This window comes from Chrysoperla carnea, chromosome 5 (assembly GCF_905475395.1).
Source record: "Chrysoperla carnea chromosome 5, inChrCarn1.1, whole genome shotgun sequence".
Classification (NCBI taxonomy): domain Eukaryota; kingdom Metazoa; phylum Arthropoda; class Insecta; order Neuroptera; family Chrysopidae; genus Chrysoperla; species Chrysoperla carnea.
In genome coordinates, this window is record NC_058341.1 from 72,786,351 (window position 1) to 72,803,167 (window position 16,817).

Consider the following 16,817-nt stretch of genomic DNA (forward strand, 5'->3'; position numbering starts at 1 on the left):
TAATAAAGCTTGGGATCGTGTAAAATCTTCAGACGCAGGGTTAGGCGAGAGAGCTGCAGCATTAGCAATTACTAACGCGATGAAAGCAAAGGTTAAGATGGGGGTGGGATACAAAAAGGAAAAAAAGAATAATAAATCTAAAACTGTTACATTTCGTGCAGCTGTACGTAATGCTCAAAAACAATTAAAAAATGTAAAACCTCAAAATTTAAATCAAGCAATAAAAACTGCAATAATTGCAACTAAAAGTTTTGTAAAAAACAAGAATGTAAGAACTCCTCGAATAATTCCAATACCTAAAACTGGTGGAGTGTTACCATTTTTATTACCATTGTTTGCAGGACTATCTGAAATTGGATCGTTATCAGGCGGAGCGGCTAGTATTGCAAAAGCAATTACTGATGCAAAGAATGATAAAAAATCCTTAGCAGAAAAACAACGTCATAATCAAACAATGGAAACTATTGCGTTAAAAAATGGAAAAGGTTTGTATTTGAAACCGTATAGAAAGGGGCTTGAATTGTACTTAAACCCTTCAAAAAACTACTAAAAAAGCTACCCAATAGACCCTTGAATGAATTAGACATACAAGAATATTGTAAAAATTTACCACATTTTAGAGGGGTTTTCATGCGAGATACCTTATCAAAAAAACCAAAAATGCGTGAATATGGTATTGTTAATTTAGATTTTTCTTCTGGACCAGGTAGTCATTGGGTAGCTTACTGGAAAAACGTAAACAAAAGTGAATACTTTGATAGTTTTGGAAATTCACCCCCACCAATAGAATTAGTAAAATATTTAGGTAAAAATATTACATATAACTATAAAACATATCAAAATTATAATACATATAATTGTGGACACTTGTGCATAAAATTTTTGCATAACAAATTAAAAATTTAAATAATAAAAATTAGCATACTTACTTATTAATCATGTCTTTTACATTAACTTTAAGTGGTAATAGTAGTGAATTGAGTGCCGAATATTATCCACCTCTAGAACTAAATGGAAACTATGAATGTGGATTGATAAACTTTGAATCTTATCACAGTTTTCCAAATGTTGATAATTTCAACAATTTGCTGCATATAGGAGAAGATATTATAGAAATACCTTTAGGTACATATGAACTCGATGCAATTAATAAATATGTAAACGATTATCTTTATAATAAACATGGAAATAAAATTTATAAAGCTCCTGCTGTGAGACCTAAAATAGATATCAGAGCTAATAATAATACGTTAAAAAGTGAAGTTAAAACTACGCATACGGTATATTTTGATAAGCCAAATTCAATTGGATCATTGTTAGGTTTCACTCAACGAAAATTAGAACCAAATAAATGGCATTTTTCTGATTTACCTGTTAATATCATGAAGGTGAATCTTATACGTATATTAACAAATATAACAACAGATGCTTACATGAATAATAATTTAGTACACACTCTACATGAATTTTTCCAACTGTACCATCAGGCTATAAAATGAATGAGACACCTAAAAATGTTATTTATTTACCGGTAAATTTTAGAAGAGTAACATCTTTATCAATAAAGATTGTAGATCAGGATAATCAACTTATCAATTTTCGTGGTGAAAGCATAAGTGTAAGGTTACATCTTCGAAAATGTTAATATATAATACAAATAACAATTTACAACCAAATAGTGTGTTAACAAACGTTATAGATACTACTACTTCTACTAATACGAAATTGAAACAATTAACTCCTGAAAACATTGCATTTTTGAAAGGTCTAGGTTTTACTATAAAAAAGCAAAAAAATGACCTCAAATATATTTAGTTCATCAAATTTTCAATTTGATGATAGTATTAGTAAAAAAGAACTTCATACATATACTGCTTATAACGATTCGTTTAATAATAACAATGAGATTCCGATAACAATTCAAAATCAAAAAAGTGATGGATCTGCGACACCTGCTACTGTTAAATTAGTAAACAATTGTGTTGCACATTTATTTGAGGAGATTCGATATGAACTAAATGGAGTTGAAATTGATCGAAATCGAAATCCTGGTATTACGAGTACGCTTAAAAATTTATTATCCTTAAATCCAAATGAGAGTCGAATGTTATTAAATAGTGGATGGTCTCCATTTAATCACATAACACCTTTAAACGGTAATTTTAATTATTGCTGCAAATTAAAACATTTTTTAGGTTTTAATGAAGATTTTAAGCAAGTTATTGTAAAAGGTAGACATGATTTTATTTTTAACCGCTCACGAATAGATATTAATGCTATTATAAGCACTGCTGCTGCTGAAGACGATAATATTCAAATTAAAATTTCTAAAATTAACTTGTTAGTTTCACATATACATCCGAATGAGGAAATTCGACTAATGATTTATAAAGGAATAGAAAAAGGTGAAACGAAGAAAGCAGCTTCCCGTGGGTGGTTATTAATTGAAAACCATCATTATTGTAAGCCATTCAATCCATTCTTGTTCACACAAAATAATTTCAAACCTTTTTGATAATATTTAAACACATACATTTAATGACGAATTAAATCCTACAACTAATGATCGGCTTCCATTTAGAATTTGATGTTTCCATTGTGAATTATAAACGGTCTTGTTGAAATTGATTTTTAAGTTTTATAAAAACTCAATTTCAGATGAATTGTATTTGTCAGCACCGTGATAGACCATATAAAGATGGTCACTTCGTGATAGAATATCATCAACCATGGATTGTGACAATTGTTTTTGGAATCGTCGAGGAAGGAACACCTTATTTTCGTCCAATTCTACATACCACTGTTTACCAAACTTTGTATCAACATTGTCAATGTCGAAAACTTTATATTTAAAATTTCTTTTCAACTCATGCATTTTTTTGAATTCTTTAATTTTATTGCATGCGTTTAAAAGACTTTGAGGTGTTGGTAACATACCTTGCCCTTCAATCACTACAATATCATCATGACTTGATGCCGTTTTTTTTTTTTTTTTATATTTAGCAACATTTAAAAATTTATTAAACTATGAATTAATAAAAATTTTTCAACGCCTTAATATACTTATTCAAACAACATTCCCCTCCATAACAATCGTAAAAAATTTTCCTCAACTAACGATACCTATAAATCGCATGTGCATCATCGCTTCACTGTTGCTACACACTTTACAGCTTACAAAATTTGTAAGTTACGGCTCACTGCACACACTAATAATGTACAAAGGTTATCCGATTGACCTCACACGCGAAAACATTTTACTGACGTAATGTCTGCCAGATAAGGGTCAATTAATGATATTGACCTATATGACGTACCGTCTAACAGATTTTTTACTCTGCCCTCCATCTTTTTAACACATAAGCCCGCCTCCATTTGGTTTTTCTTTTTCCAATCATTGCCTTTGTTTCTTATCTCTTAATTTTGTAATTCACCCATCAAAGACTTACCCGTCCCATCTTTTTCATTCGTTTTTTCTTATCTCTTAATTTTGTAATTCACGCATCAATGACTTACCCGTCCCATTTTTTTTCATTCGTTTATCCATTCTGTCCAATTAATTTGTTCCACACTTTGTGTCTTATCTTTCTGCATCCACATTGGTCCAGCTTTTTCCTTTTTCAACGTCATTTTTTGTGACGTCGTGCAAATTATGATAAGGCTATCCAATAAAATCGTTCAAGCATTGTCATTGGTCTAGCCCTACTATCACCCGATTATGTTCAGCCCTCCCTTTTTGGACGCCATTGTTCTGTGAGATACGGGTCCATTTTTGGACCCGTATCTCTTATCTACTACGTAGGATGGTGGTATTTTGAAGATCAACGTTTCGGACGTACTGATGGTTTATTTCAAAATTTTTATGATGATGAAATATTGGAGGAATTGTCAGAGCATTTCTTAACTTATGGAACACAAAGACATTACAAAGACAAAGTGGAATTATATACTATTATTTGTATAGTACGCATTTGTAATAAATTATATACTTATATTTTAAGTAATAAATTATTTAATTAATAAATGATTTTGAAAAAAATTTTTCTGTTTTTTTAATTGCGGTTTAAATAAAAAGTATAAATATTGAATATTGTAAAGAGTATAAGCTATTTTCTCTAGAAACACTGTAGACGACGTAGATAAAAAAAAATGGATTGTGGTATTGAGCGAAGTGGGCAGATAGTGAAAAAAATGAGGGAAGTTGTGAATATTTTAAAAAAGACAAATAATTTAAAAAATTAAGAAAAATGGTTCAAATACTGTTGTCTAAATATTCGTTATTTCAAAAAATTTCTAAAGAAATGTACATGTGTTGGAAAAAAAAGTCATTTGGAAGCTTGTTTTTTTTTGCAATGATAAGCTCCCGCGAACAAATAAAATCATTTTTACATAAGGGTGGTAGTAATGTCTGTAAGAGGTTGCTCTTACATCTGAAATAATTAATAATTTCCGAAGTAAGAATAATTGCTGTTACTTAGTAACGGTAGTATTTGTGAATAAACATTAAATTGAACTTATAACTATCAGATTATATGATGTGTGTCTCAACAAATAAACTTGAAAATCTGTGAAAAATAGTGTGCAAAAATTCGAACTTCCAATAAAATGACCCCACAAACGTCAAACTCCAAAACACAATGCGGTATGGCGGTAATATAGCTGTAGCTCGGAATAGAGGTATAGAACAATGGAATATAATCAATGACAACCTTCTTGTTCCGACGATGTTGACTAACTGATGTAGAGATAGATGTTTAAAAATAGGCAGTGGTTGGATTCGAAAGCTGGTTTCCTGGGTGCGAGTCTGAACACTTAACCACAGCGACTATAAAGAATAGCAAAATTCTTTTAACAAGTCGCAAAAGAATGGTTAGCATGACCGCCTTCCATTCAAAAAACCTGCGTTCAAATCTTATAGTAGTAACTAAAATTTTTTTAAGCAATACATATACTTATTAATAATATTCGCTGTTCATACATCAAGAAGTTATGTTGACAATTATATCAACAATTACGTCATAAACGCTATGATAAATCAACTATTTCTACAGTAATCAAACATCATTCCACTTCTTTGTCAGTATGTAAATCACAAGTAAAAATGTATTCAATAAGTTGGGTTGTACTGAATATAATATAAAATAATGGTAAGTAAAGAGTATGAAAGTGGGTTAACAAGAGTATTCTAGTGCATTCAGATGGGTTGTACTTGTATACAATAAGTAAGTATGTGTCCAAGTTAGGCAATTTACATTACAAAAAGGGTACAAAAAGTGCAAAATGAACCTTAGAATTTCTTATGGGAAATAACATGTAAAAATGACCCAAAGTGAGCTCGGACCGGTATAGCTTATCTACTAACATCTTTAAAACTTTTGAGGTAACTCTGATGACTGGGACTAGTGCATATACACCTTTCTTAGAAATGCCTAATTAGTTACCATGAGAAACGGGATTCGTAGAATTATCTTGGTAACAACATCACATCAGATCACGAACGTAGCGAGAGGATAGGTGACACTATATATGACGTAACAACTACCAACAGGGAAGGAAGCATTACGGCTCCAGCATCTCCATTGAATGCTAATGATATGATAAAAGAATTACTGGCCATAATTATGGATACTTCAATACCTTTAAAGCAACTGTTTAACAGTCTAACAAGTCAACTATTGTTTGGAGGTCGTAATTGGCTTGAGATAGAACATATTGTGGCAGCATTAACTGTAAGGTTCCCTAGAAAAATTGAGATTGCTAGAAATTCGCAACAAAGAAATGAAATATATGGAGCTACAGAGGCTGTATTAAATGAGATTATACAAACTGAGACTACTAAAGACACACCATTATTACTCGGAATCGATAACCAAAATTCCAATTATTCTTAGTTCGTTCCCACACATTTTGTTTTCTGGCCCAGGGAGATAATGTGACGACATTGTAATTGCGTGGAATGAAGTGGAATGTAATGAATTATCTTGACAATTCTTCAAACGGTGATTTAGTGTGCATTAACAATTTACCAACAATAAAATACTCTTCTACAATGGCAGACAAAAACCACAGTGAATCAAACCATAGTGAATCAGAAGTTTTGATTCACTATGCAGAATGTTCTCAAGCAATACCAATAACAAAGAAAAGGAAAATGGTGGGAAGTGAGGATAGTGACAGCGACAACATTGATGGTATAACATATACTATCTAATTTCATATATTTTTTAAAACGTGTCTTTTAACATTTTCGACACCTTTTGACTTTCAGAAGTCCTTGATGTTCTCATTGCCAAGTATAAAGCGGCAATCGAAGAGGATACAGAAACCCCTCAAAAGATTGTATTTGCTTTTATAAGGCAATGCATTAATTATACCAACCAAACATGAAAGAATTTGCTGGGTGGGAAAGTTTCTATCAGAAACTAGTAGAAAGTACCTGGTGTAGCGCATCATACGATGGGACACTTATTTCGAGCGTGAAGAAGTTTTTCGAAGGCTTTGTAAGAGCGCCATCGGATTCAGTGGACAACTCCTCATCATTTTTGATCACCCAAAGCCGAATTTTGAACACATCCACGTCATCTACGACTGTAATAAGCCCGGAGGAAAAAGCAGGTGTGCAATTGTCGCTGGACTCCATACTGTACGGTGTACCCGCTCTATCGACAAAAAACTCAGTAGTAAATCCGTCGCCTATGTACACAATCTGAGAGCTTATGCGAGTAAGGACGAGCGACAGGTTAAATACCTACGAATCAAGCGTGCCGATGGGGGACTACTACGTCACCATGCGTATTATCCCCGCGATTGTGGTTTCCAACCCGCAAATCCAGAGCAAGCAGTACTGGAAACATGCCAAGCAAGAGCTCCGATTTTCGGTGAAGGAACGTTCGTAAGTAGTTGGAAAATGTCATTTCTAGCGCAGCAGAGTCAGTAACCCTAAGATCATTGTCCTAGGATTTGTCTGGTGACATAGGACATACCCTGTCTGGTGATGCACCCTTGTCCGGTGACGTAAGATGCAATTGTCTGGGTCATTGTCCGATGACGTAAGATGCAATTACCTGGATCATTGACTGGTAACGCAAGATGCAATTGACTGGTTGCAAGGTTATAACCCTTGTCTGGTGACGTACAAGTATTAAGTTGGATTTTTTAAAAATTGTTATAACTTGACTGAGATTTGAACGCTAAGAAACACTTTTTAAAAATTCTTATTAACTAGAGTGGAATACCTGTTTTAAATGAAATAGTCATTTCGAAGTCAATTCAATTTGGTTAAAAATTTTTCATTTAAAAACAATTTTCACATCATAAAAATTTTACATATTATTTTAAAATACACTTGACATTTAAATTATTCATATTACTTAGCTATCACATCTTAAAAAAATATTTTGTATTACGCATTTATTAACATTTGACATTTTAAAAATTAATTTGTTTTAAAAAATTTCCACCAAAATAAATACCTATATGCCTTATTTTATTACACACCTATATGAGAATATAATAATATTTAGTTAAAATTTTTATTGACATTTGACATTTAAAAACAATTTTTTGTTACTTAAATTATATTACGCATTATTTGTTAAGAAATAATATATGCATTTAATTAAAATTTTTCCATTAAAAATATTAATAAAGATTAATTTATTTAAAGACAACAAGGATGTTTAATACCTAAATTGTAATACGCACCAAAAAAATATTTGACCAACCTTTAAAATCGAACTATAAATAAACATTCCCCAATTTGTTTTATTCGTATGTTACTAGACGTTTATACAATAGTGAACAAACATAAATTTTCTATAAAGTTGCAAATGGAGATAATTAACGTAAGTTTTTATTTGTTTTAATATATAGTTTTTAATATATTGTTTTTATTATATTTTTTTTATTATATTTTTTTTTTAATATTCAATTCCAGATTGGTATTGTGAAATAACCGATAAATTATTATTAAAACATGTCTAAAATTAGAAAAAGAATTTAGAACTAGAGATATCTCTATTATAGAAGATATATTATTAGATGATTCACTAGATATTCCCTTTGAAAATTATTAAAACATAGATATTAATATTAAATTCACTCCATCCATACCTTCAACATCTGCATTAGATGAATCTGCTCCATTAAATTCATTGATTGCAGAACCAGAAATATTAATAGATCAACTTGAACATCAAGAAAAACCATCCACTCATCAGAAAAGAAAAATTCAAGAAGAAAAACCAACCACTCATCAGAAAAGAAAAATTCAAGAAGAAAAACCAACCACGCATCAGAAAAGAAAAATTCAAGAAGAAAAACCATCCACTCATCAGAAAAGAAAAATTCAGGGTAAAAAACAATCAAACATCAAAACGTTTTTAACTCGCTCTCTCCATCGAGATACATATAAAAAAAGAAAACACCGAGAAGAGACAACCGAAGATATAATCGACTTAACAATAGAAAATAAAGAAGATCATATTAAAAAGAAGTCTTGAACAAGCAGGTAAGAAAACCTTTAGTATTCATTTTTAAATTCTTATTAATATTTTTATGTATCCTAGGACTAACATCATCACATTCACCTCCAATAACTAAATCGAGAGCAAACGAAGATGTATTATCCAGCTGTGAACTACCACCACTCTCGCCATCAAATGAAACAAAAACATGGGTAGCTATTAATTGTTTTAATAATCGAGTTTTTGCAGGACGCTTATTAAATTATGAAAACGTTAAAGATCTTTCTATGTTTTTTAAAAATAAAGAACAGATAGTGCATGAAAAAATTAAAGAATACTCATCTCTTCATACTCTAATTAAAATTTCTATTGGGATAAAATGTGATTTTATTATTAAAAAAAGCGATACAGAGAGGTCATAGACACGTTTCACCATGTGTTAAAACTTGAAAAGTATGATCAAACAACTGATTTTACAAGTTGGTATAAGGACTCTCGGATTGAACTTGATAAGAGAATAGAAGAATTCCAACAAAGAGGATCAAACGCAACTCTAGATAAAATTCTTTGTCTGGAATTAAATATTGCAAAATTTGATCCAATGAAGGGAGGAACTTATATTCCCTTACCAAAATCAATTCAGGATAAAAAAGCTTGTATTAATATACAAAACAACGATGACTTTTGCTTCGCTTATTGTATTTTAGTATATTTTAACCCAGAAAAAAGAGATGCTTATAGAGTATCGAAGTATCATCAAAACTTTAGAGAATTATATAATTTTGAGGGTATTGAGTTTCCAGTAAAACTGAAGGATATACCCAAATTTGAAACAAATAATAACATTAGTTTTAATGCATACGGTCTTAGCGAAATAATTTAATTAATGGACCCTTTTATCTAACAAAAACGGAAAAAAAAACATCACATAATCCTACTGATGATTGGTGATAAAACTAAATTTCACTATGTCAGTAGTATAGTCAGCCCACTCCTGGCGCAAAAGAATGGTACACTTTTACAAAAAGGGCAAACCCAGTCAAAATTGGAACCCTCAGTTGAGGATAGGTGACGTCACACAACCAAGATGGCGTCGGTAGGCGTGGTGAAAGTTGAATTGGTGGAGGGCAGACAGGAAATGGACATAAACGGGGGGGAGCGTTTTAATTGGACGTAAGATACGCGAAAGGGGTGTTATAATTAACCGAGCGAAATGAGATAAGCGAAAGGTGCGTTTTAATTGAACGTAAGATAGGTGAAGGAGGCTGGACTAAGGGAAAGGGGGAGTGAGATGACTCGAACGGGGGGCGGGGCGTAGACATTAGTGATGATAAAATATAAAAATAGCTGGAATAGACAAACATTTGACCTTGTTGTTGTTACGACTATAATTTATGGTTTATTTATTTTTTTTTAAATAAAAAATTACTTGGAATAGATAAGATTTGTTTTGAACGTTTGGTAACGTATAATTTTATTTGAAGTTTTTGTTTTAACGGTAAGTGTATACTTTATTTTAAAAAAAATATCGTTATTGTTTAATTAAATATAATTATTTCGAAAGATGGACGCCTACCAACAACAGGTTATGCAGATGATAAATGCTGCACCCCAAGGTGGTAGCACGTTATGACGAAGAAAGTGGAGAGAGCGTTGAGACTCATCAAGACGGTAGAGGAAGCCGAGCGTTGGATAGCAATAAATAAGCAAAATTTACGTTTGTTTAAGCGTTTGCTTGCTTTAAAGAAAGACAATCCTCTACGTCTTGAAGCGAATATTGGACTATGTAAATCATACCAGCGGCAACTTCACCAACGGCGTTTGGATTTAATGAAACAAGGTGGTGGGGTGGTTAAACGTCATAATAGACATTTAATCTGGGAATTAATCGAAACTCACCACCAAGGCCGAGTGAAGACTGGTATGATTACCAATTTGGATTATAAAGATCCAAATATATTTTTCAACCGGGCATTTCCAATCTTTCGAAGACACGTTCGGCGTGAATTAGTGAAGCATCCACTCAAGGTAAATAAAATTTAGGATTTATAATTAAAATATAGTCTAATGAGATCGTAAATTTTATTTCAGGTGTATATTGTGTTCACAGGCAATTTTATAAAGCCCATCACAAAAGAGGAGGATGTGAAAACATTTATAACGCCAGCGAAGGAAATGTATCTGACTACGGACATGCAGGAGTGGTACATTGATCATGTCAAAAACTACTTGATGAAAAAATTAGAAGAATTTCAGGTACGTGATAGCGGTTGGGCTCTTGACAAGATCATAAATATTCGAGTCCACATGAATAAGTACTCTCCGATCACAGCTGGAACATTTTGTGAACTACCGCCTGCAGTTAGCTGTAGAAAAGCTGTGATTAATGTCCAGAATGATGACCAACATTGCTTTTTATGGTCGATAATGTCAGCTCTTCACCCGATTGAAAAGGATCCCCAACGTTTGAATAAGTACCCGCATTATAGTCATTATTTGAAATATGATGGATTAAAGTTTCCCATGTCTCTGGATCAAGTTAATAAATTTGAAAAGATGAACCCGCATCTATCGATTAACGTGTATCCAATTCCATACGTGTTCGTGACCATTCACATCGCACGGGTAATGCAAATTATTTATTATTTTTATAAAAAATTTCATCTAATTTTATTTTAATCTATCTTAGGTATCTACCGAGGAGCAGCCCACCAACTTTGTAATCTACAATATCAAGATTCAAGGGTGATACCTGTTGTGATGCATAATTTAAGTGGATACGATTCACATTTTATAATTGAACCTCTGCGGGCGGTAATCGACGGTCATGTTGATGTGTTGCCCATCAACAAGGAAAAGTACATCAGTTTCACCAAGCATGTCTCGGACATTCAATTAAGATTCATCGATTCCTTCCGATTTCTCGCAGACAAGTTAGAAAATCTGGCCTCATATTTAGATCTATTTTACATAAAAAATCTATTTTACATAAAGAGGTAAATGATAAAAAAAAAATATTTTGTTGTAATTTGTTTTTCTTTTATAGGTCAGTAATGATGAACAATTTCAATTGTTAACGAGAAAAGGTGTATTTCCATATGAATACATGAGTAGTTGGGAACGTCTCCAAGAGACTCAATTACCACCAAAGGAGGCGTTCTACAGTGTGCTAACAGATGAACACATAACGGATGAGGATTATGACCATGCTATACAAGTATGGAACACATTCAATTTACATACACTTGGTGAATATTCGGACTTGTATATGAAAACTGATGTGTTACTACTTGCGGATATTTTGAAAATTTCCGTGAGACTTATATGCATAGTATGCATAGTTATAGCCTCGATCCCAGCCACTATTACACTTCCTGGCTATACATGGAACGCCATGTTGAAATACACCAATATGAAATTGGAATTGTTTACGGATATCGATGACTTGCTGTTTATCGAGAAAGGAATCAGAGGCGGTGTAAGTCAATGCTCTAATCGCTATGCAAAGGCAAACAACAAGTACATGGAAGAGGGGTATGATAAGACTCAAGAAGATGTCTACCTTATGTATTATGATGTGGTGAACCTATATGGTGCAGCAATGTGTCAACCACTTCCTACCGAAAATTTTAAGTGGGTCGACACACCAAACATCAAGGATGTTGCAGATGATTCACCAGTCGGGTACATATTAGAGGTTGATCTTGAAATACCCCAGGATCTCCATGATTACTTCAGCGATTTACCGCCATGTCCGGAGACAACGAAACCACCAGGATCAAAACAAAAATATCTGCTGTCAACAAGACCAACTATGTCGTGCACTACAGGAATTTAAAACTGTATACACAACTCGGTGTGAGTCTATAGTACGATTTTTGAAAATTACAATACATCTCATACAGTAATGCTGTTTGCTTGTTCGTGTAATTTAGATTCAAATTCACATATGGGTATGCTTCACCATTTAAATAGACTTTCAAATTTGTGATGTTACAATGGTCAAACTGACTGGAATCTTTTAAAATGTTGCGGTCACGATTTGTTTGGAAACAGATAACAGCATAGTTAGGACATTCTACACTAGTTTTAACACTCCACACATGCCTATCAGTTAATGGTAGTTCTGGTATAAGTAGACATTCCATTGATCGAAACCATAACCTCAAATCATCATTTTGATTGACTAAGTTGTATAATTTGACTCGCATTTTATCAGACACTTTAACGTATGGAACACACCATTCTAATTTGTTGATTTTAATTTTAGGTTTGCTTGTTGCGACAGTTGAGGTAAAACAATTAATATCATCATTTGCACGAACAATAACGATTTCTTGTTTCATGTTTACAAGAATTTTAGGATAATCTTCAAAAAAACCCAAATACATTTTCAATGGAATACGAACATTGAAGTAACCAGTGGCATCCCTTTTAAAATTCTCACCAAAACCAGCATTCTCTAAAGCTTTACTTTGATTTTCGTTTAGGGATAGATAGTTTTTTATAGTGCTAACGATGCCTACGTTATTAATCACATCAATTATCTTACCACCAATTTCATAACGAATTTCATGAAACATAAATGATATAGCATTCGATATGAAGCTGGCTGCATTTGTAACATCATCATCAGTCACTTGACCTTCGATATTTAAAACACTTTCACTTGGTAATGTGTACAAGTCTTGTGATTGAATGCAAATTCTACTCTCATCGCTTGACTCAAATTTCGATGAATTATAAGCTTGATGGTTGTGATACTCTAGTCCTGTAATAACATTATCGTACTCCGGTACATTGGTCACTTCTAATATTTCTGCCATTCTTCTTGTTAATCCTCTTTTTTTTTTTTTGCTTCTTAATACAATTGAATTTTATTCCTATAATTGATTTCTTTATTTTAAGCCAACAACTAAATTTTACCCAACAATTGGCCGTTTTAGTTTTAAGCCAATTGATTGAAGAAATTTTCTATTTTCGTATGATAACTGTTTGTTATTTTTTATTCTATTGTTACTCGATTGACGTTGTTTTATCGGACGGTTTGTAGAAACACTGCCTCCTACATAACGTGTAGGATGATTAAATACAAAACCCATTATATCTTTTTTAAGTGTAATCCAATTGTAATGTTTTCACCTCGAAAGTTAACTAATTTACCAGTTTGGTCCACTAACATGAGCGTAATGTTGCTTATAGTTTGACAGTTGATTGGTAAATAATTAACATTCATAGGATGTATCACAATTTTATAGCCAGGTGGTAGATTTGGTGAAAAATGAAACAATGTGTGATTGATTTAGTTGTTAGGATACGATCCATTTGTAATATTACATTGAACATAAATTGTTTCTACAGGTAAAATATTAACTGTATTGTCGCTTTCATGTCTTTTATTTGCATCTAGTTTTCGTTTATTAAATCCCAACATGCGACAAACAGAATCTGATGGTTCACAGTTTATTATCACAGTACACTTTATTTCACATTTTAATGTATTTGTATTAGCATTTATTTGTAGTGTCACCTCATCACCTACAGCTTCTTTTAAATAACGTTCAATATCTTCAACTTCATAAGATCCTGGCGGTATTTCTATGACTTTATCATCGTAATAAAACATATTATTTTGGCCGTGAATATTAGGGATGGAATTGTACGCTTGTAAATCTACTACACCCATTTCATAATTCTCATTTTTATCCAATTCAATTGGTGGAGAATAGTCTGTTGTTAAAAAAGAGCTATCCCCTGTAAAAGTAAGCATGTATGACATCTTGATGAATGATGTGAATACAAGACTTGCTGGTTTATTTATTTAATAAAAATTGTATACATAGATGTCCACATATCGGAGTATTAAATTGTTGTTGTCTATCAAAATTATATTGAATGTCACATCCGTTAAAATATTGAATGACTTCCGCTGGCGGTCTCAAATTTCCAAAGCTATCAAAATAGATTACATTTCTATTATACTTTTTATATGCCGTCCAGTGTGTGCCACTATTTTTAGATAAATCATGGTTGATAATTCCTGTTTCATATTTATATGGTTTTTTGGGTAGGGTGTCACGCATAAAGACACCACGAAAATACGAAATTTTAAATTGTTTAGCATACGCACGTAGCTCCGTATCGTAAAGTGCTCTACGTGGTAGCGTTTCAATTAGTTTTTTGCTAAATATAATCCCATGCCTTTGTTGTATGGTCTTAAATACAAGCATTTACCCATTGCTATAGCTTTAGCAATACCCGACGCTCCGCCAGCCAAAGCACCTAAAGCAGAGAGTCCTGCGAATATGGGAATTAATGGAAGTACACCACCAAACTTTGGAAACGGTATGACACGTGTGGGTGCTTTAATACGTTGACCTCGCACGGCTGCTTTTGCAATTTTTACCGCTGCTTTTAAGTCCGTTGGTTGTGATTTTTTCAATGCATTTCGTGCCTTTCGCACTGATGCTGTAAAGTTTATAGTTTTCTTTGACTTTTTCGTCTTTTTCTTTTTTTTTAATCCCATACCAAGTGAAGTTTTTGCCTTCATGGCGCCTGTAACGAATAAAGCGGATGCTTTTTCTCCAATTGTTGAATCAGAGGCTTTGGTACGTTTCCAAGCGGCTTCAGCTAATTGTTTATCTGCTATATGGCGCTCCTTTAAGTCTTTACTTTTTGAATATGTTATATCATGCACCATACAAGCCTGATCCAATGCGTTTTTTGGTTTATCACCACGCGCTAATCGCTCCTTCAACTTAGTTCCAGGTCCACAATATCGATAAGTTGGTATGTGTAATTCGAACGGTAATTTATTTATAAGTGTGTTAACAATACCGCTTCCTTTGTGTTGTTGCTTCTGACATGACATACTTCGAAATGCTTTAAACAATTAGGCTCACATATATTTAAATGTTTATAAAATGGTTTGTTTTGAAATTTTAGTCTTAGTTACATTAAAAATGCGTTTCCATAAACAACAGCCCGCTCTGAGTGTTGAAAATTTAATACCAGAAAATAGAGAGCCACAAACATATCATGGTCCTCTATTTTCAGATTCACTACGAGCAATAATATGTGGTGCTAGTGGATGTAGGAAAACCAATCTTATGTTGAATTTAATTTACGATGAAAACGGTTTACGTTTTGAAAACATTTACGTTTATAGTAAATCCCTTTATCAACCGAAATATAAATTGCTAGAAGAAACTTTAAAACTGGTGGAGGGGGTCGGCTATTTTCCATTTAGTGATACCAGTGAAATTCTTAGTCCGAATGAAGCTAATGAAAAAAGTCTTTTTATTTTTGATGATGTGAGCTGCCATTCACAACAGCGAATCAGGGAATATTTTAGCATGTCACGCCACAGAAAAATTCATTGCTTTTACTTATGTCAGAGCTATGCACGTATTTCAAAACATAACATTAGAGATAACGTCAATTGCTTGGTCCTATTCAAAATGGACGATTTGAATCTGAAACACACAAAGGTTTAAATAAACACAAAAGATTTATGTCGACATTGTTGGATGTCTCCGAATGGATTTGTTGTAATAATGAAAAATTTCCCTATGAATACTGGCCGGTATAGGAATGGATTCGACGAATTTATTGAATTATAGTTTTCTCTAGACTCTGTGGTGTGATAGCTAGTTATTAATTATGTAAGTCGCTTTCTTTTGATTTAAACTTATTACTTATGTGATAAATAGTTTTTTGAATTATGTGAGTCGCTTCGTTGATTTAAAAAATAATTACTTTGGGTATAAATTTAAAAAAAAAGCTTTAAACTTATTAGTACTCAAACAAAATGCTTCACTTATATTTATATTTACACTATTTGTTGCATACGAGTAAGTTTAAAAATTTTGTGTGTTAATATGTTAACTAATGAATAATAATAATAATAATTAAAATAATTATTAATTGTATAATTTTTTGTTTTAAGTGCAAATAGAAGTAGCCAAAGATGTGGCAAAAGATTTAATTGAAGATTATAATAGACATGAATGTAAACTATTTGAAATAGTTTACCTCATAACCTACAGTAAGTCTCAATTTTTTTATTTTTCTTTAGAATAATTTATTGAAGGTGTTTTTATTATTTTTAGAACCGAGTCGTTTCTATTGTCGAGCGATGATTATCGCTCAACAATTAGTTGAAAATGAACTAAAAGTTGTAAATGAAGGTGAGTTAATTGCATGGTTTTTCTTCTTTTTGTAAAATTTCTAATGTTTTTTTCTTTTTTCAGATTAACTTTTTAAAATTATTATTATTTTTTGTATATATTTTTACTATTTTTATTATTATTATAATTTTAAAAAATTATTAAACATTTTACAATTAAAAAA